At 45.6% G+C, this 20,459-nt stretch overlaps 1 pseudogene; it reads right to left on the bottom strand.

Annotated features, from left to right (window-relative positions):
- The window catches only part of LOC133933215 (fidgetin-like), a 31,048-nt pseudogene extending 13,135 nt beyond the window's left edge, over nt 1–17,913 (bottom strand).
- Between the last annotated feature and the right edge of the window lie 2,546 nt (nt 17,914–20,459).

The following is a 20,459-nucleotide window of genomic DNA, read 5'->3' as shown; positions in this document are numbered from 1 at the left end:
ACTCTTTCCACGCAAGCCGAGGGCGGGCAACCCCCCCCCCCCCCACAGAGCCCAACCCCTTCCTCCTCGATGGCAACTTTGTGAAGTCGTCGACATGAAGGACGTCATTTAGGGGAGGGGGTGGCGGTAGAGGGGTGGCAGGTGGAGATAATAGAAAGGGAGCCTCTAACCCCGTCTAAAGCTGTCTGTCTTCGTAAATAAAATGAGATAATTATTGAGTGAACAACATTATACGCCGACGACGCACTCTTTCTCTCCCCCCCCCCGCCGGCGCAGTTGTAAATCTCAACAAACACGGTGCTTTCGGACATTAAGTGCTCACTAAGCACAGTGGATGCATCATATTTCAAGAGCAGGCGTTGTGTGGGTGAGGAGCTGGGGGAAATGGAGTGTAATGGTTATCCATTATCTTATACGGCAACGGCGGCGATGATCATTTTCAAGTGACTCATTTCTGGAAGTACCTATCTATTGGCCACTTGGAGAGAAGACTTTGATGGCTAATCCAAAACAACTATTCAGAGGTCATTTACTGCGGCGGCGCGGAGACACTCTGCACAAGAGAACGCTCCAGCCCCCCTCATTATTCAAATCCAATCCTCAGGAAAGATCCACATCACAAACAGCGACGCCGCGGACCCAGAGTGGGCGATTACCTACACAGCACACTCCGGCCCAGAGTGGAAGCATTAACAATGCATCAACAAATGAATATATCACAATCCAAGTAAGAGTTTGAAAGCTCACAAGAGATATTTGTCATGGGAATAAATAGAGATGCTGGAGTCGATTAACATATCAATGATCCCACTCGCTGAAAAGCTCCACAGTCAATATTTTCCTACATGCACGTCGTGTAGCAGGAGAACTGTCATATTATTCAATCATATTATTTTATTCAGCCCAGGTATTTTTAGAAGTGTGGGTGTGATGTTTGTTTGTGTGTGGTCTCGGCTCCACATGAATGGTTACTTAACACCACACTGATTCCCCCTCAGCAGTTAGACACAAACCAGCCGATGCTCAATGATGCATCGCCGCGTTTGTTTGCCGCCAGGCGCTGTGCATATGTGAGTGTGTGTGTGTGTGTGTGTGTGTGTGTGTGTGTGTGTGTGTGTGTGTGTGTGAGTATTATCATCGCTGGCAAATAGACAGCCCAGGAGTGACTGCCGGAGTGTCACCATCTGTGCATGCATGTGTGTCTGTCTGCGCTGGGCTGTGTAAGTGTGTGTGTGTGTGTGTCTCTGTGTGTGTGTGTGTGTGTGTGTGTTTTGTATAAGGATAGGGGCAGGGGGGCTGAACTCGGTCAACTGGACCACGACTTGATAGTTTGCAACCAACCCAATGCCTATAATACAAACTACACTGCGAAAACCATTAGAACAAATTTACAGGTTCATAATTACACTTAATCTTTTCTTCTTCAAAATAGAGAAAAACAAATCTGCCAATGAAAATTCATTCTGAGAAAAATCTCTATTTTTAATAAAATTAACTAAACAATTAAAAGGAGGATTTTAAAAGCCCCTAAAAAAAAAAAAGCTGAGATTTTTGCAGTGTATGAAACACTTGGCAAGCGAGTGAGATTAGAGATTAACGCCCGCCGCGAGTGATGCACGTGTGTGTGTGTGTGTGTGTGTGTGTGTGTGTCTGCCTGTGTGGTAGGCTATGTGTGGATTACTGAGGAGGCCCTGGCTGGGATAACCTCTACCCCCAGCCTGTGAACTTGCAGGATCCTTCACGGTGCATGTTTGAAGTGTCAAACCCTGCACACTTCATATAGATTCTGGAGCGATCTGCCAACTCTCGCCTTCTCACACTGTGTCCCAGTGAAAAATGAAAAACGGGAAATAGAATTAGTCTCGAACCTTTCTCTCCACCTGCTTTTATGTGCTTCTTGTTTTTTAGCTTAAAAACATCCGTATGGAAATTAAAATAATAAAAATACTTGGCCGAGGGAGAAATAAAGCATCACACACATGAAGCATACGCGTCCAATTAAAGATGAAAACATCCGATATGTGCAGAGCAATAATGAGACTGTAACCTTCCACACAGTGATATAAGAAACAAACATAAATCCTATATCTCCGTCACTTTTGAAGTTTGACTCTTTGAATAACATCATCACTTCCCCTTCTTCTTCTCTTCTCCACCTAAACTGGAGAACTGTTTATTTCTATAACTCCAAACATTCACACCAATAGATATTTACTAGTTATTTACTGATTTATGGAAATTTGGTTTGGAAATGTCGCTAGAGAACTTAGTCATATATGACGCTAATTATAGCGGTATAGTTAAAGAGGTAAAAAAAGTGTTTTTTTGCAAACTGAAGAATTTTTTTAATTAAGTTAAGCACAGACGAGTCAAAATCTGTTTTATATACAGAATAATATGCAGGAGTGAATGTTAAAGGTCACAGCTTAATGAATTTGATTTAAAGACACAATCATTTGTGTGGTTAACAGCTGAGAGGGGAACGAGAGGCCTTGCAGTTGGACTGAATCTCAGCCGATAGCCGCGGCGCTCACTGAGTCATCATCCGTGCGCCTCGGCCGCTTGTCAGCCTCGTCCTACAGCTGCTTCATCTCCATTTGATCTCGCCTGTGTTCTGTACATCTCAGGCTCCAGCCGCTCAGGTACGCGTGCGCGCCCCTGCAGGTGCACGGACACGAGGCGGCGAGGCCCTCACGTGCGTCTTCTAAATCCACTGTGCAACTCGCATTATGCTGGAATTCACACAGGTTGTCTAAACAGTCAAACAGCGGATCAATACGCCCATCGATCGGTGGCATTGAGACTGAACTGGTCGTGTCGAGGGGGCAGGAGATTCTCACTAGAGCTCTCGGCTGGAGGAAGCACACACAGACACACACAGACAGAAACAGACACACACATACACAGCACATGTATATATATAAAAAGGGAGAAAGAGAGAGAGAGAGAGGATCTGGTATAAACCACAAATATCTCTGTGCACACATTTATAAACACATTGGTGCCGTCTTCTTTCTCTCTGCCTCTCTACCCACTCCAACACCAGGTTCCTTGGGGCAAAACTAACTACCTCCACACCAACGCCGCCCCGCTCATCTCACAGGTCCTGTCTGTGCAAGTCAGAGCAGTCTGGCAGCAGTTTGTCTCAAAGTGAGGGCATCCAGTCAGCTCCGGCAGCTGAATATCAAGCTGGCTGCCGCCGCGTCTCCCTGCGCTCAACTGACACAGTCGATAGCTCTGCATTATTCATGGGGACGCGAGGGGCCGATGAGATGGCCTCTCACTGAGGGCTGGATTTCAACAGTCCCAAACTTTACAGGGGATGGCGGACGCGTGACACCTTCAACAACTGTTTATCGTCAGCAAAAATGACAACGTGCGGCGGCGGGGAGAGGGCAGGGAACTTGAAAGGGCAGGGAACTGAACTTGTAAGCAAATTCAGAGGCAAATTTGTAGGTTTTCAATGAGACAACACGTTTGACAGTTTGCAGACAAACAAGCGAGCGCTGGCGCCTTTTAAATAAAACGCCACGGAGCTAAAATAGCCTCAGTCTGACAAATAAAGTACATATTATGACTCTCCTGTCAGCTGCTCTTGTTTCCTATCAAGTCAATAAACACGGATCACAAAGTTAACATGAAAACCTGATGCGTGCAGTAAAAAGAAAACAAATCACAATTTCAAATGTTGCTCATCCGTGTTTGCTGATTTCCATTACACAGACTAAAGACATCAATTAGCTAAACTGCGTCCATTCAAAAGAAAGAAAAAAGGAATAACAAGAAGGGAAAGAGACGGTTATTTGGAGTGAATCAAACAACGAGGACCAGAGGCAATGAAACACGTCAGGCTGCTTGATATCAGATCTCAGAGGAGAAATTTGATGGGCACCGATGAGCAGAAGGCATCTCAGGAGAATTGGACAGAGGAGAGATTTAATGTGATCATAGGGGACGCTCATCTTTCAGAGAACGGGGTAATAATGAGCAATCAATAACGTCCTTAACAGAGTTAGAGCGAGTGGCTGACAGCAGATGTAAGGCTCCGGCTAACAGGCTACGTCTGATCTCACATTACCGCCCTGGATCAGGCTTTAACACACATGCACACGCACACGCACATGCACACACACAGCCACACACACACACACCCACACAAACACACACACACACACTGTATGTACGTGTAGCATATGGACCAACAAGCACATACACTCTCTTTACTCTCTGTGCGCCTGTTTTTCTCTCTCTCACACACACACACACACACACACACACACCCTCCTCAGGTGACATCTACCAACATTGTGTCATTGTCTATCGATCAATAGCTGTAATCACATTCACAGGCGATGAACATGGTAGGAGGCCGGGAACCAGAACGCCGTGTAGCGGTTTATCTGCTGATTTAACGGCTAACATGACAACCAGGGCTGACACATTCTGTATGCTGTACTCTCAGGGTAATAAAATAAAACAAGCTATTTACTTTATTTATCAAGTAAAGTCTGAACTCTGCCGTCGAGGCCACTTAGGCGTAGCCGGCGTTCAGGCTCAGGGTCTCAGCCGGGGCCTGAAGATGACACACAGCATTCTGATTGCTGGTAAGTGGGATTAACTACATATTCACTGAGTAACTATCTGCACTGATTATCCAGGATATACAACTGACGCCCACTGCATGAAATCAAATGTGACCGACCAATAGTTGGACCCATGATCGATGCACTACAGCTGTCAATAGTAAATTGAATCAATGTCACATTTCTTATGCTGATTTCAGACATGAACATTTCCAGAGATTGTCTTTCACATAAAGAAGATCTTTGTATGATTCCTCTTTTGAGTTATTTGTATTCTTACAGTCTCACGTCTATCATGTCAATTATTCTGTATTATTGTCACATGGGCTCACTCTGACATTTTCTGGACAATTTCCGGCGGGGGGGGAGAAGGGGGAGGAGAAGTTTCCGGAACAAATGACTCGATATTTGCGTTCTCACTATGAAAAAAATGTCGGGAAAATACTGATTATATCGACAACTTAGCACATAGACTGCTAGACTTTTATTCATTTTTTATCTACAGGTTTAGAACCTTATAGACGTTATCGGCAGTGAACATCACATCCTTCTATAGCATCTCCACCCAAAGCCACTGAGGCTGTGAGAAGCAAACAGACGCCAGATATTTAATACCTCTCTCTCCTCTGCTCTGCATTCCCCCTCCAGTTCAGCCTGATCAGGAGAGAGAAAGACTGTGACCTTGATAACAGTGTTGCTGCTCATGTTTATTTGTGTGTTGGCAGCTTCATCCACTCTCACATATTCTCCTCTTCAACATTTCTCACAGCGGCAGCAGTTAGAGGAAGTCTTGTTTTCACTCTCCCACTAAATAAATAATTGCAGATTTATTAGTGTGGGCCGCAGCTCCGAGCCGCAGGGAAACACATCATCTCTACTTGTTTGTCACCTGGAAAAAGAAAAGCTTGTTTCCAAAAGAAGAAGGACGGTCCAGTTTTAGGAGGCGCTGACAGGAGGGCGATGTCCCGGCGCCGCTTCTCTCTCTCTAAATCTCGTGAATGAAAAAGGCTGTGATTGGGTCCCCGGCATAAGAGACACCCTGGGTGATAAACATATTCTGCTCCGTGACGGATATGGGTTCAGGCAGGAAGGAGAGGAGGAGCTGAGAAGGATGCAGCCGGAGAAAAAAGGGCGTGAAGTATTTATTGAAGTGATGAGTGTTGTGATAAGGAGTGACGGTGCTGTCCTGATGGAGGGGGAATATCATTCCACCGCCGGGGTCCCAGGAGGGAGCGGAGTAAAGGCTGAGGACGGAGGGGCTGACGAAACGGATTGAAAACCACGCTGTGATATTCTCATTTTGGAAACTTGTGGTAATTTTTCACATATTAGTACTAACGTAATACCAACACAACCTTGTACATCTCCTTACAGAACCCTATTTACCTGCTCCTCAGCCCTGCAGCTGAAACAAGCCTCAGTAAGTCCATAGACTGCCTCATTTTGTCAACAATATCATGCTGTTGCGGCAGCTCCAGCCCTCGTCAACAACTTGAACTAACAGCTGACCAGATGTGTCCGAGGGCCTCAGTGTCTCCTAGCAACAGCAAAAACGTTACGGCGCGGTGAGCGACTCTGAGGACGCACAACATCACACAACACCGCACAACACTGCACAACACCGCACAACACTGATTTCTACACGGTGTCATTTCTAATCGTCCGCTGTCCAACAGTCATTTTAAGTCTACTCGTGCTGCACACGCTGGGCGCAGATTACCCAGCAAGCCCCCCCCCCCCCCCCCCCCCCCGAGCCACCGCTGCCTCCCCGGGCTTAATCACAGGCTTCAGCGCGGGCGTTCATCAGGTTGTTAGTTGCGCCGCAGCCCTCAGACGTGGCGACGGGCCTCTTATCTTATCAGTCAATCGGCAACGCAGGAAATGAGACACACAACAGCGATAGTGCCAACAACACTCATCTGTCAAAACTCAATTACCATACTGTAGCACAAAAGATGTGCACAGAACAAGATGCATTGCTGACGTTGTACGAACAAAATCATTAGTCGCGTCCATATAGGGAAAGTAAAAGCTCGGCGGAGCGAGGGGGGGGCAGAGGTGTTGTTTTATTTGGCGAATCTGTGCAAAAGAGGAAGTGGTAAACTTCCTGCTGCTCAGACATAAATCCGCCTTTTTCTAATCATGAGTGTGTGTTTGTTTTTGATGCAGCCCATTAAATTACTGTTCTCGTTCGCCGCCCGAGTCTGGAGACAGGGAGGGAAGAGGGGGGGTGGAGGACATATATAAAGAGGGAGACGGATAGAGACAGGAACAGAATGGGAAACAGATTCACACAGAGAGAAACAAAGACTGAGACAAACACACAGAGCTGGGGAGAGAGGGAGAGAGACACAGAGAGAGGAATGGAGAGCGAGCGAGATAAGGATGCTGGATGTGTGTACTGCATCCCAAGGGATCACTTACTCAGTATAGACACAGTACTGGAGGACAGAGCACAACAAGGGTTCATTGGCCAAAATCTCTCCTCTTTACACACACATACACACAAACAATCCCTCCAAGCAATATTCCTGTAAGCACTCGTCCACTGAGACTAACCGCATTGACTGGAGTGGAGTGGAGGAAGGAGTGGAAGAGGACGATAGAACGAGGGGAGGAAGGGAGAAACCAAATAAAACGGAGGGATCAGGCCGAAGCAGGAGGAGGAGGAGGAATGTCCACCTGGCCGGTGTCCAGGGGAATTAAACAGTCTGTTTACCATCTCAGCGCCTCAGCAGCGCCATGTTAGCCTAATGGCACGGACATGAAGCCAATTGATTTGTGGACCAATAGACCTGTCCCACTGCACGGGCAGATTACCTAGATCACTGGCTCCGCATCGAGTAGACATCGCTTCTCATTCGCGCCCCACAGGCAGCGGGATGTGAACAGGGTTTAATGCCTGAGTGTGGGTGTGTGGGGCAAGCGTGCATATGTACACACTGGAAACAAGGGCCTAACTCACATGTTTCAACTTGCACATTATTCCGATTATATTTCCAAATGGTGATATGCTCCTATTTGGGGATGAAGACCCAAGGGCTGGATAATAATGGCTGGCGCCCTCATGTCGTCTATCTAGCAGAGTTTCAGAGGCAGGATGACACCTCAACCTTCCCTCTTCCAGCATTTCTATAAATGCCATCCTCACTCTCCTCTTTTGTTCTCGGATTCTGCGCCCACCCTATTCTCTACTTCCTTTCCTTCCTCCTCTCTGAAGGGTCCTAAGGGGGTTTGTCGTGGATTCTCTACAACCCAGCCACGACTCAAACGACTCTTTAGCAGCTATAGGCCTGGACTGCTGGGGGACTTCCCATGATGCACTGAGGTCCGTCCTCTCCCTCCATCTGAACGTCCATCTGTCGGTTCATATCCCATTAGCACATGTTCCCCCTCTCTCCTGAAGTTCAGTGCTCTCTCATCTCTTCCCTCCTGTCGTCTTCTGTGGGTATTTCACTGTCCAGATCATTGCTGCTGTTATTACTCTAATTATTATTGTTACTTATTATGTGTGGATCATTCATTGGGCCATGTTCTAAATATAACAAATATATATAAGTATCCGCTTTGTTACAGCTAAAAATCATGTTGTCTTAATATTTTAACAATTCCAGGCAAGTTATACTATAGTTACAAGATATGATTGCACAAAAATTATAAAAAAGCATTTACTTAGTTATTAGTAATATCCTCAACATTCACATGTTAATTGTCAAATCAATTAAAGAGGATTTAAAACTAGCATTTGAGTGTTTTCTTAATTGATAACAGCAACATTGACAAAGTGCGTCAGCGCGACATGTGACCACGTGTTAATATCGGATTCACACTCAATAATACAGTTGACAGCTCTCGACTGTAGCTGCCTAAGCTAACGTTAACACGATTTCTTTAAGCGGCTCTGACGTTATGTTAGCTTAGCAGGCTAAAAGGATGAGCCAATTCACGGCGCTGAAAGCTGCAGGTCCCAGGAGACGCTTCCGTTATGAGATTAAAAATAATGATATGATGTTATCTAAACGTTTGCTTTGCTTCCGAGCTGCGAACTCACGATCTAGAGTCTGCGTGAAACAATCGACCAGCTTTGCTTTTACAGTCACAAATGTTTTGCGTAAAAAAAGTATATTCACATAATATTGTGTAACTTCTAATATAAACACAATGATACGTATTGTAAACATGTTGATCCATAACAAAAACTATTATCAATAAATATACATTTTTAAAATGTATATTTATTGTAGTTAAATATGTGACCCTGTAAGAATAAATGCAGCATTAATAAAAATATTAGTGAGTGAGTGTTGTACCAGTGAGATACACATGACTCTGTGTGTGATGCACATCTGTGACATTACCGGTGCACATTGCTCCTAATTGAATCTTAAGCCCATACATAAAGGCTCTCTGCTGCACAATGACAGACCACACACACTCCAAACTACAGTTGTCCATGTGTACGGCCGTGGAGTGAGAATAATTCCACATTTTCCACAGTTTTCACTCACGTCACTGTGCGCGTTGATAAGCATGAAAATCCATTTATCTACAAAGGAGCTGTATGGTCCATATTGGACAATGTCTCTTTCATGGTCCCTTGCAGGCCCTCCTCCGTCCACAAAGCCGCCCAACTGACTCCGCCACGTCTGTAATAGGCCACATTCATTTGATATAGACACATCAAGGGAGAGATTGCTGTGGTTGTGCCGTGCATCAAGAGGAGTGGAGCCGGTTCACAGACATGGCAATATGCTCTGAACATAAAAGAACAATGAACACAAGGCAGATGCGGTTGGTCCAAAAAAAGAGACTAAAATACAGAGGAGGACGTGCAGGCCTGAATTTAAACACTGAACATGTATCCCTGCATGAATGCATGACTGGAAAACCATATGGAGACACGGCAAGGCTCACTGTCATTATCATTCAGCCTTTTCCTCCTTCTGAGTGCTGCTCTCCAGACTGCGCTGGGAGGAGATCGCCCTCGCAGATGGAGATCCAGAATTAGGCCTCGGAGGATGAAGAGTAGGAGGAGGAGGAGGAGGAGGAGGAGGAGGAGGAGGAGGAGGAGGAGGTGGAGGAGTCGTCAGATTACAGATTAGAAGGTGGGGAAGTGGTGGGATTAAACATGGTAGCCTGAATAACGCAGCTCACAGCTCAGAGTCATCAATTTTAGTCCCGTGGATTACGCGGCGGTCATTCCGCTGAAAAAGCGGCACTGAGGGAAATGTTTAAAAGAAAAACAACCCTCCTGGATATTGTTATTGAAACACTTTCCTACTGGGGTCAATGTTATTCATTGCTCACCTAATCCATATTTGTGTAAATGAGGTGCACAGAGCTTTACAGCACAAGGCGGACACACAAACCTCTGAGACTCTGGTATTAACGGCGATGCTGCGTCTTAACCACCCTCTGGCTAATGCAGCTAATGAATGAGAAAGCGCTAGCAGGCTAACGGCTCTAATTCTCCTTCACAGGCTATCATGTTGCAGCCCGGAGACGGATCAATACCATTTGCTCAACACACAGGAGGCCTGGGAATCTATAAAAGGGCTTTTATTGAGTAATTAAACACCCATTACTGTCCCTTGCAGCCAAACAATAAATTTGATCAGCCTCTCAGGCACAGATCCAGCCGTGATTAATACTCAGTGCATGCATGACATAAAAGACCACAATGACATTTGACTAAGTCCTGTCTTAGGCCCTTTGACGGTGCGGGGGGGACAGGAGTCCGGGTGCTTACAGAGGCACTTTCAAGGTTGTTCGGTGCAGCCGGAGCTGCAACGGAGTTCCGAGTGATTCCGGGGCCCTCTGCGACGACATGCAGTTCGGCCCGGCCCCCGTGAGTTAGATGCTCACCAGTACCTGCTGTCCCCGAGGGCGCCATGGCGAGCATCACGCCCTGGTTTGTAGGAAAGACACAAAGACTAATGGCAGGAGGGAGCTTAGCCTACGACCCCAACAGGCTGAACGTACAGTTAAGACACTAACTCCACATATTAGTCATGTTAATTCTAATTGAATATACATTTCTCTATTTTATTGACAACATTATTCAGTTTTATACTTTCATGTGTTCTGATGTGAATTCACCTCGTAAAGTTGATCTTATCTTATGTATCAGTTAAGGTCTATTTATAATGTTTGTGTGTTAAGAAAATAAAAGATAAGATAAGATAAACATTTACTGGTCCTCCGTAGAGCAAATTCAAAAATGACGCAGCAGCATCAAGGAAGTAGCACCGTAAGGGGAAATTGTGTAAGAATAAAAATAGGCATAAAAATATAAATACTATATAAAAAAGTATATATTCTTATTTAACTTATTTGATAGTTGCACTTATATATTATCTAAAATAGAATATAAGAGTGAAATCCAGAGCAGAATAAAGCAGAAGTTTTGTAGAAAAAATAACTGCACATGTTGTGAAGATTTTCTTTTGGAAAATACTTCAATTCTTGCAAGATCACACTATCATGTCACACTTGTATTGGTTGTTGCTTCACTATTCATCCCTTTCAGACAAACTGAAGGCTGAACACTTATTTTCCCCCCAATTTCCCAATGTCCTTTTCTGCACTGGCACAATTCAAAAACCTGCTACAATCCCATCCTTGTTGGAGAATATTTAGTGTTGTTGAGCCAACAATATGGCATCTGGGTGATTCTCCTAAATATGAATGGCCCATTCACGGGGCTCAATGGAGTCGCTTGGCAATGGCCCTCCTTCCCCTCCCTCCTCCGTGCTCAAAACAATATTCAGCGCAGCGGTCTTGGCACATTTCCCCGAAATCAACAAAAGAGGAACTCGAAGCTGTCCCTGAAACCCTCAAAGCATTAAGCCTCTGTGAGATGCAAGTACTTGGCACAAGCAAAGCGATTTCACGACAATGGGCAAATCATACAGTGCTTTGTGAGATTTAGGGGATACAATAGCACTCGGTTTCCAAAGCACACATTAGTAAGCATGTCATCGGGACCCCCTGGGGGATTCGAGCAGCCTAGAGGATTGTGTAGTGGAGAGGATAAATATATGTTACTGGGCAAGAAGATGGAGCGCTGCCAATGCCTCCCTCCTTCACACAGCACACTGCGGTTCATGAGTGTGTGGAATACATTAATAGAATAATCTTCTGAACACACAAACTAACCCACAAACTGAACCCATTTGGCTTGTTAAGCATATACATTGCAGCACATCCAAAATCAATTTACGACCATTTAGCGGAGCTCAAGGGGCGCTGATGAGGGGAGATGCTCGTCCGACGGAAAAAACTAAACACGAAAAAAAACGAGCTCCTGCCATGAAAGTAAAACACAAAAAAAACAACACTTGTTATAAATGTGCGGCGCTTGCAGCCATGCTGACCTCTGAGTACTAAACAAAACAACAACGGACAAGCAGACACCCACTCAAAAGTCAATACCATGCGTGCCTCCTCTTCCTCTTGTATGGTTAATGCATGATGCCAGGTAGGGGAGACAGACGGAGAGTAGGATCTCATTATACGCTGCATGCTATCATTAGTTATCTACCACATGTGTCCATCCTGCCAACAGAGTCGTACAAGCAACATCCTAATGCTCTCGCCTGCTTCCAGTGGGGAAAACTTGGCCCGCAACACACACACACACACACACACACACACACACACACACACAGGGTACAAGCATAAGCAGACATAATCACACTTAACAATACAAACACCTTTCTTTCCCAACAAGCCCGGCTGCATCACTTCTCTGATTCCAGCTCCTCCAGGAAGAGAATCTGCAGTTTCTCCGTCTTGGAAAGTTTGATGGACAGATAGAAGAGAAACTTATACTGTGGATGTTCATGTTCCTTGGCCTCTCGGAAGTTGTGGCTGCCGTTTTTTCAGTTTTTTCCACTTTATTTTAAATTGATAACTCAAAAAAATCACTCGACTAATCGATCATCTTTTCAATAACAAATACTTTGTAGCTTTAGCAGGTGTTTCTGCTCTTGCTCCCGGGTTGTGTCCGTCTCCCAGAGGCCACAGGGAGCTGGGTGATGCTGTGCCACACGCCCAGCCACTCAACATCCCTTTGTGTCCATCGGCCTGGCAGCTCACCAAGCTTAAACACACACACACACACAGGCACACAGACACACACACACACACATCCTGCCTCACACCCAATGAGCCATTGTTCATTAACACGCACGCACACCTTTGCCGCCTCGCAGACACACATAAAAAAGTGTCCCCCGGACTTACTTGCGGCTCTGGCGCAAAGATGCCTCGCTAATCAAGACGTTCAGCTGCTGGTGGAGGGGGCAGAGGGGGGGAAGGGGCGGCGGCGGCAGACGGCCACCATCTAGCCAAGGCTTGCTGTTAACAAAATCAGATCATCCAGCCAGAGCCGGCCAGAGAGAGAGAGATTACAGTCAGATCCTTCCTCTCTCATAGCTGTCATTTTCTCTGGCCCCCGTAAAACAAAACTGGTCGTTGGCGTCACCAGGCCAGACGAGTGGCGGGCTTCTCCACACGCCAATACACAATTTAACTTAACACTTCCACGGCAATAACCTAATTAGAAACGGCGCTTTCTCATTTGACGGCACAATGTAAAGGATAAGCTGCGTGCCGCCATGTCTGCCGAGGTCTAATGATGTGGAATATTCTAAAGTGGAAGTTGGATTTTCTTTTTTTTATAAGTCCTTAGCATATTTAATGCTTCCACACGCTGAACGTTTTAATATCTGGCGGAGAATCCGGGCCATGGGTGGCGGAGATTGCCGCTGAAGAGTAAAAGGGAGACGAGCGGGGTCTGCTTAAAATTCAGAAAAGGGGCAGCGGCTCGCAAAAAGGAGGTAGGAGGGAGAGGAGGAAAAAAAGACTAGAGCTTTGATTTGATTAAAACCTATGAAAATGACGCGTTGCATAAAACGGAGGAACTTCAAACATTTTGGGGATTCAAGGTTCAGAGGGAGGAAGATAATGTTAGAATTAACATGGAAATGGATTTAAGAGAAAGGATGGAAGAACAAGAGGTGGACACTGATCTTGAATCAGTTTTGGTTCCTTCCAGTCTCACAGACCTGCGCTGACCCGGCAGCTGCTGGTGTTTACCTCTGACTCAACCAAAAACCCCCATTTCATTTCTTTTAATAACTGGAAAACTTGAAAATAACATACTGACCACTGGCTAGAATATCACACCAGAGCGTTCAGGGAACTAAGTAGGATTCACCCCTGAGTCAGACCTGTGTGGAAGCCCCTCACCTCAAATACCCCCATCAAATTTTGACTGGATAATAACCAGTCAGCACTGGGAGCAGGGAAGTGATGAGGATGAAGTGTCAGTAGAAAAATAAACCCCCAAATCCCCTTTTTAGCCAATGGAAGAGGGAGGAGGAGAAGGAGGAAGAGGAGGAGGGGAGGTTTGAGTGGAGCATGGTGTCAAGGATTTAAGGAATTGGCGTCCGCTCATGTTCGCTTGGAACGCGTCTCAGGCAGCGGCGCTGTACCGACGGCTGCCCGCCGTCTCTGGGAGGGAGAGAGGAACTTAGATCGGCGAGGAGGGGCTGTCAGCGAGCATGCTGGGAACACACAAAGACGACACAGCCAGTACAGTTAGCTGACACACACACACACTGTCTACAGGGACGGAGAGAGAAAGAGGGGAAGATGGAGAGAGAGAGAGGGAGAGAGGAGGGGAAATAAGTGGACAAAGAGTGAAATAGATGAGAGAGCAAGGAGACAAGACAGGCTGACGCACTGTCGAGCAAACGTGGAGAAAGTGCTGGTGATGGAGGGGAGGGGGGGGGGGGGGGTGGGAGAGATGAGAAGACAGAGAGAGAGAAATGGAGAGAGTGAAACAGACAGACAGGTCCGAGAGGGATTTGTTCTATTTGCATGCGCCGGGCTCCCATGGGGTCCAGCTCCGCCCGGCGAGCCGAGAGCACAAAAGATAACACTTAACATATTTGCTAAAAGATGACAACCCTGCCTGGATCTCGTTTGAAGGGGCCCTTTGTCAGGACGCGCCGACAGGAGAAATCCACTGATACGGCCACGGCACAGACTAACACACTCCCTCCCTCTCCCTCTCTCTCTCCCTGTGTGTGTGTGTAAAAAGCACAATATTTCCCCACTTCCCCTTACATCTGGTCCCACGGGGGCCGGGGCCGGATCGCACGCCAGTGGCTCCGGGACGGTAAAACAGCTTTTAATGGTAAACATTACAGACTGATAGAAAGTGTCAGGATAATTTATTTATACGGCCCCACTGGGAGTAGCTCCGCCACCCTGGTCGGCACACACCGGCTCTCTCTATTCATTTGAGGGAAAAGTCCATATTTAGATAAATAAAGGGAGAGTAAAGGGTTGGCCTGTTTGTAAAGCAGTTTCTCTCCTCTCGTCCTATTATCCCTCCTCTCTCTGTCCCTATTAGCCGTATCGGGGGGGCTGCCAGAGATGTGAGGCGATACGTTATGTGTATAATGAGGGGGATTATTGCTACTGTCACCGCAACACGCGCAGACAGCGGCTGCAGAGGGACGGATCTTAAGCCGAGGACTGTAGCAAACAAATAGACTTAGAGGAATAAACAAACCGCTGAGTATCTACATTATTTACATTACACACAGAAACAGACACACGCACGGACGGCTGCGCCTGAGCACCGCCGCCTCACACACACACACACACACACACACATACACTGACAAACACACAAGCTTGCATTTCAAAACTCATCTATTAACTTAATTCTCCCCCTTTTCCTTTTTTTTGTATAAATAGTTTTTAAAATGCAATTCTCAAAATTGTGTGTCTCTAATAAATCCAATTTTGCAAACATGTGAGAAGACTCACAATTGTTATTTTGATATTAAAAATATCAAAAGTGGAAATAAAATGAGGATGATCAATAAAAGCAAACCTGTGTTCCAATGAGATTTGACATCATTTTCCACAGATAAGGTGCAACAGGGAAGTGTTTTCCTGCATTTTGTGTTTTCACTACAGCTGGAGTTTGAGTGTATAGACACACTCAAAACATGTAAACACAAAACGTGCAGATATTTACACAGACACACAAGTGCACGAGCAGGAGAAAGGAGGTAATAGTATATGACGTGAAGCGAAAACAACTGTGTGTGTGCGTTTGTGTGTGAGTGTGAGTGTGAGTGTGAGTGTGTGTGTGTGTGTGTGTGAGAGAGAGATCAGAGAGGAGAGAGAGAGATCAATGGTGAAAGGTTGAGTCCTCACTAATAACTGCTATGGAAACCAAGAATGTGCAACCGTGGCACTCGAGCCTCTGTGTGTGTGTGTGTGTGTGTGTGTGTGTGTGTGTGTGTGTGTGTGTGTGTGCGGCACGGCGTGGTCACTCCAGGGTGGTCATTCATTAGAAAACTACATCACCAGGTTGGGACGACTGTTGTAAAATGACAACAACAACACTCTTGATGCCGAACGTGGATTGTTGTGTAAACACCTGCGATCTCTGTGTGTGTTTGTGTTTGTTTGTGTCATTAATATTGCTGTTATTCTTGTTGTTAACACACATTTCCCCTCAAAGAACCATACAAATAATTAATTTCCAATCAAATTGAATTATAACATTTATAAAGTGTAACTAATGAGTAAAAATCCAAAAAATTAAATATTATTTTTGAAGCAGTAATTGAGGCCTCGTTCACTGTGGAGAAATTAAATCCTCAGGAATCCGTTTGTATGCTTCAGTCAAAATAAAAACTCTGCACAGCATCGTGTATAAGTGTGTGTGTGTGTGTGTGTGTGTGTGTGCACGAATAAGCAAATAAAACAACACTCTGATCTACCTCATTAACCTTCGGATTTAAAAAAGGCGTAATATTCCTTGATCGATTTGTAATTTAACATAAACAAAACAGCAAAATCCAATTGAGCTACAAGTGAAGCAGAGTGTAATGTTGTGTTACGTGTAATTCAAATGTTATTAGTCACCAAATATTAATAAATAGGTGCTGTCACTGATGTGTGTTTACCATGGCTGCTGAAATAAAGATGGGAAATCTGACGGCTGCAGTAATACTATTGATAAAACAAAAAGCAACACTTTAAAAAAAATTTGAAATATAAATAAACACACCCTGTGCATCCTGCATGAGGTAAAAAGGCATAAAGTGCAGAAGTAAGATATGAAAGTGGACCTACCATAGACGCTGCTGCTGCTGATCATGACGTGCTGGAACAGGGAGAAGGAGAAGAAGAAGAAGAAGAAGAAGAGGGAGAGGAAGAAGAGATGAGAGCATTGGAATTAATTTGAAAGGGAAAAAAATGAAGGATTTCCTCTGAATTAAAAAAAAATTTACTTGACTAAATACTTTTCTGTTAGAATCGTCTTTTTCTGTTATATCTGTGGACGGTCCAGCAGCGCTCGGTATCAAGGTGGGCCCTGCAGGAGCAACTCAATAAGAGAGAGGCGTCTAACCCACATGCATCTCATTAGAAAGTAGAGCCCGGGATGTCAGGCAGCAGAGGTGCTGGTGGTGGGTGAGTGAATGGGGGAGGCTTGCAGGGAGGGAGAGGGAGGAGGATGAGGAGGAGAAGGAGGAGGAGGAGGGGGGGCTGAAATCAACTAGTGCAGCTCAATGGGGTCGAAGTTAAAAACATGGAACACACATGCAGGGGGGAGTCAGGGCTGTGGATCCGCTCTACGCAGCGCATGCACCGGGCAACTTGTTGTAGCCGAGCCCGCTGCAGCACCGCGGCTGCTGGAGCCTCCTGCTGCAAGTTGCACATTATCATTATCATCAACATTATTATGATGCGCGTGTGCGATAAGACGCTGCACACACGGCACAGGCACCGGGAGAGAAGCCTACGTGTCCGCTCCTCTGCGATGTTTAACCGTGGCGCAGGTGCGCTCCTTGCAAATCATATAAAAAAGCCCAAATTACGCACAGAGGAATCCGCACTCAGACCTCGCAACTTGCCAAACTGCACATTGCACATTACGCATGCATTAGTCCGGCGTGCACAAGCGCATGTACACGCTGACTCTGTGTCTAGTTGCAGCAGCGGACTCTCCTCTCCGTCCTTACCTGCTTTTCTCCTCCTGGCGACGGGTCGACCTCTCTCGTGCTGCTGGGAGGACGGGTGGGTGGGTGAGGGGGTGTTCAGGGTCGCATCGACGCCCGGCTTGGAGCGTGTTATGCGGACGGATTGAGGGGTGTTACGCCGGGCTGCGCACAAGACGAAAGCATCCCAAGTTATCGCTGCGAGCACTGACCACAGCCACTGCCATGTTGGAATTTCACCAGCCCTGGAACAGCTGCTTCTCGGACTGACCAGTGCGCACCCCACTGCGCATGCGTCACCACGAGGTAAAAAAGAGAAAGAGGCTGGGTGTTAGAAATAATAAAATCAAATTATTCCCATAAGCTTATTATGAGTGTGGTTTATATGGATAGTTGGCAAAGTGATGGAGAGATGCACAGAGAAGTGAAAGAGGGAAGGAAGAGTGAGGCTCTAAAGATGGAATCCAACATGAAGAAATGAAAGGTGATCAAATGTAAAAATAATTTTGGATTTCAATCCTGAAGGAGAAGAAGTGTATTTATGTGTTGGAGCAAAGTTTGTGTTTATTCCACTGGTTTGTTAAACGTCTTTTTGTTGTTGAAAATATGTAATTACACTGAAATAAACAACGAATTAAAGTTGACACATATACTTTTTTAAATCAATGTGAAATAAGTATATTTCTGATCGAGCAAATGTGGAATTTACTTCTTAAAACAACTGCACAGATAAAGTATCTCAACTAACCTCTGACCTTTCAGCTGTCATCTGACGCAGGGGCGGATGAAGGATTTTTCTAAATCAGGGGCCACTATTTACACAGAGGGGCCCATCACATCAGAAGGAAACCAGGAGGCCCCCAAATCTGTCAGATTGGGGAAATCTGTTAATACAAATTAAGTGTTAACCAAACAAGCATAGGTTTTATTCTAAGGATAAAGCAGTACAATTAACGTACAGCCCTTTAATGCATTGGGAGACCCCCCACCTCCACCCCGCATGTTCCCAGTTTGGGTACCCACTATAGAAGGAGACGGAGGGGGGTGGTGGTGGCGGATCTGTCCGCCCGCCTCCCCCTTCTGCCCGAAATGTGTCTGCAGAGCGTCTCTCCCAGTGATAATTATAGCAGCGATATGGAATTAGCAATTGAAGCCCTAATTAGAATGAAAATGTCCCAGTTAGCGCGTTATCAAAGCATCAGCGGGGAGAGCAGGTTTAAACAAGACATCAAAGATGGGTTCATTGTTCCTGATCACACCCCACAAGTTGATGCTGCATGGGAAATATGGTCAAATGGAAGCCAAGCTGTGTGTGAGTGGGCAAAATAAAAGGGAGGATGTCATGTGAAAGCTGGAGAGAGGAAAAGTAAATCTCACACGCACAGACACACACAGACACACACAGACACACACACACTGGAGGGTCAGCTGTGCATCCCACATGTCTCCACATAACATGATGTCCTTGAGTCACCACCAGCGAGCAGCAAATGCAGGGAGCGCTTCCTTCCTCCACCTGCTCCTCTTCCCATGTCTTTGTTTGCTGGAGCAGTGGCTGCAGCACATTACACACACACACACAAGCACACACACACATCCACGCACACACACACACACATACACACACACACACACACGCACACTCACGCCCGAGCTGCAACTTCACTCTCAAGTGTCTTCTAATTAATTGTCTTGTGCATTTATTTTTTTATTTATTTTTTCACATTTCCATCAACTGGGTAAATTTATCGACCCTGCAATGCAATGCAATCAAGGCTGCGTTAATTAAACCGGACTGAAAACTGAAATAATTGTTGTGCGCTGCAGCTTCATGGAGACGTGTTCTTTTTGTCCTGCCGCGCTAATTATTAGTTAGCGATTAGGAAATCCATAAATGAGAGTCTTTAATGTGTAAGTGGGGAAAACAGGGCTTTGTGTGATACGAGTGTGCAGATACATTACCCAGCGTTGCTTTTTTCTCCTCGCTCATTTACATACGCAAAGCAAAGGTATAATTCAAGTATGTTGAATATGCAGCGTTTCTATAAAAGGCTCCCACATTGATATGGAAAGTCTCATGTATATAAGATACTCTCGTATTTCATTTTTTCAACACCTTTTTTTTATCTGATTTGTGATTGCCTCAAACTGCATGTGTGTTGTGTGTGTGTCTGTGTGTGTTTGTGGTGGAGGAGATTTAACGGTAACATAAATCTAAATAGATTTTAACTCATTAGCCATTGGAGAGGTAATGATGTAAGTCTGCCACTAATGAGCTTAAGCTCTTAATTGAATAGGAGGGGGGCGGAGAATCACGTGCACACACAAACACACACACACACACACACACATTGAACAGCATGGACTCCCACACTACCCCTCAGTGCACAAAAGGATGTACACACAAAGACACACACACACCTACAAATACAATCCCGCCTCCTGTGTTGGTATGGAGAGTTTTTCTCTCTCTCCCTCTCCGGGGTCATTGGGGGGGTGGGGAAAGGGGGCGTAGGGAGGGGGGGAGTCACAGTCACATGACCGGCTAAATTTCAACTCCACAGCCTGCGGACTCGAGTGTCGGCCCTCATCAATTCAACTCTGCACTTTTTTATGCATTGTCTTATCTCCTCTAATACACTTTGAGAAATAAAGGAGCCGGATCCACGTTGTTGCTCAGGTGTTATTTATTAAATGGAAATAAAACGCGTGTTCTCTAATATGTGGCACGTTAAAAACAAAGCCTAATCAAAGGCGCTATTGAACGTCACACTAATCAAACCCTCTGGTAGCGAATGCTCCACGTTGGCGGTGTAAGAGGGGGAACATGCGACGGAGC

This window comes from Platichthys flesus, chromosome 22, assembly GCF_949316205.1.
Source record: "Platichthys flesus chromosome 22, fPlaFle2.1, whole genome shotgun sequence".
In the NCBI taxonomy this organism is placed as follows: Eukaryota; Metazoa; Chordata; class Actinopteri; order Pleuronectiformes; family Pleuronectidae; genus Platichthys; species Platichthys flesus.
This window is presented reverse-complemented; position numbering and strand designations above follow the sequence as displayed.